Source organism: Urtica dioica, chromosome 6 (genome assembly GCF_054948205.1).
Source record: "Urtica dioica subsp. dioica isolate 48M chromosome 6, U.dioica_male_clone48M_v1_H2, whole genome shotgun sequence".
In the NCBI taxonomy this organism is placed as follows: Eukaryota; Viridiplantae; Streptophyta; class Magnoliopsida; order Rosales; family Urticaceae; genus Urtica; species Urtica dioica.
In genome coordinates, this window is record NC_142761.1 from 13,536,882 (window position 1) to 13,539,211 (window position 2,330).

Below are 2,330 nucleotides of genomic sequence, written 5' to 3' on the forward strand. Positions count from 1 at the left end.
TTCCTTTCTCAAACTTGGATTACCTTTGGAAGAGGGAGGGCCTCTTGTATTTATATTCGACCAAAGGGGTCATTGGTGGGCCCCTTGGCCGAGTGAAGTAAATGGCCGAGGATAGCCCATGGCCGAGGATAGCCATTGGCTGAGGATGGTCCATGGCCGAGGATAGCATTTGGCCGAGGATAGCCATTGGCCGAGGATGGCCCATGGCCGAGGATAGCCCCTGGCCGAGGATAACATAGGGTGGCATCACTGGTGGGCCCGTCAGTATGGGCTCGGCAGGGGATAATATAGACTGGCGCTATTGATGTGCCCCCTGGCCGAAGATAACATAGGCTGGCGTCACTGGCGTGCCCCTGGGCTGAGGACAACATGGGCTAGCGTCATTGGTGGGCCCCTTGGCCGAGGATAACATAAGCTCGGCCGATGATGGCATAGGGCCGAGGACAGGCCTGTGAGGCCGAAGTCGCTCATGAGGCCGAGGTCGAGCTGAGGCCGAGGCCGAGCTCGCCAGGCCGAGGTCGAGCTGAGGCCGAGGTCGAGCTTGCTAGGCCGAGGTCGAGCTTGCTAGGCCGAGGTCGAGCTGAGGCCGAGGCCGAGCTCGCGAGGCCGAGGTCGAGCTCGCCAGGCCGAGGTCGAGCTGAGGCCGAGGTCGAGCTCGTCAGGCCGAGGTCGAGCTGAGGCCGAGGCCGAGCTCGCCAGGCCGAGGTCGAGCTGAGGCCGAGGTCGAGCTCGCCAGGCCGAGGTCGAGCTCGCCAGGCCGAGGTCGAGCCCGGTCTTGGGCCGAGGCCATTGGGTCGGCTTTCGGCCTAATCGGCCCAAGGGCCGATTAATGGCTAGGGCAAGTCCGATTGCTTTTTATTTTTCCCTTAGAATAGCTTCGATCGGGATCGGGCCGATAACAAGCTCGATTAATTCCAACCTCGTGGTGACGAGCGTGTTACGCTCAATAGGAGCCGTTGTGGCCATAGTATCTCAACTATAGACAGGTTGACTCTGGGCATGGATACCAACTGAGGTCGCTACCAATGTTGGGGGCGCTAGAAGCTGCTTTTGACAAGCTGACGCGCTTGGTAGAGTTTGGTCCGCCAGAGACTTCGGTCCCAGAGGTGGATGAGGCAGCACACTCGAGGTCAGTGGAATTTTTGGAGTAGAGAGTCCGACCTGAGATAAATCCCAGGCTGGTAGACAGGATAAGATGATCCCGCATCTGAAGGAGTGACTTGGATTCCTGAAAAGTCCAAGCAATTCCCAAGCGGGAGAACTCCACCCTATATACCATCCCCAGAAGGACAAACTAAAGAGTTTATAGCAGCATCGGCGGCCTTAAAGAAACGAGCAATAAATTAAAAAAAAAATCTAAAAAACAATTCTAGCAAATTCATTACCCTAGTAAAATTAAGAAAACAATTTTCAAAATCATAGTTTAAATTACATGCACATGCTTAAACTTTGACCATAGCCTTGATACCATTTGTTGGAAAAGATTATCGCTTCTAGAAAGCGGCGGAATATAAAAAATTCTTTAAAAACACGTAAAACGTTTTTACAACCTAGACAAAGTGCATGAGCGTGTAATTTAAAATTTTAAAACTACTTTAGTTTTTACTCAGTACCAACCTTGAATGGAGCTTGAACGTTGAGAAGCCTTAGGAAGGTTGAAACACTCGTCTCCCCACTCAGCTCACCTCTCCCACTATTCTTCTTGAACCTATGAACAACCACGAAAGTTTCTACCACTAGAGTCTTTAGAGTTTAGGTTGGATTTAGTGTGTGGGAACTTTGAAACACTATGACTCAAGAACAAGTCTTTGAGCCAAAGAGCTAAAACAAAATGCTAGGTCTAATGAGGACCTAGGTGTCAAAACAAAAGAGCAAGAAGAGATTCTAGAGAGAGAGAGGGGGCGGCCAACAACTTAGAGAGAGAAGCTCTCAATTTCAAAAATGTGTGTTCAACATTGTGAATGAGGTGGGGTATTTATAGGAAGAGGGATTGTCTTGAAGAGATAGTTTTCTCTTTTCTATTGAATACCAAATATTCATGAGCATAATCGTATTTCTCAGTCCTATAAAAATATACCAAGGTTGGAAGTAGTTTCCTCTTTTCCTCATAGCTTGGTCGTCCAACATTGTATCTTCATGGTACAAATTTGTTTCCTCTTTTTCTTTTGGCAAGTATCTTCATACATCAATGCACAAAATAAATTCCCTCTTTCTCTCTATGGTATGCACGAAATTTACCTTCTAGAAGGAGCTTCTAGATGTTTCTTTATTTGTTCACGACAATATAAGAAAAGCCCATGTAGAATTTTCACATAAAATTCCATGATATG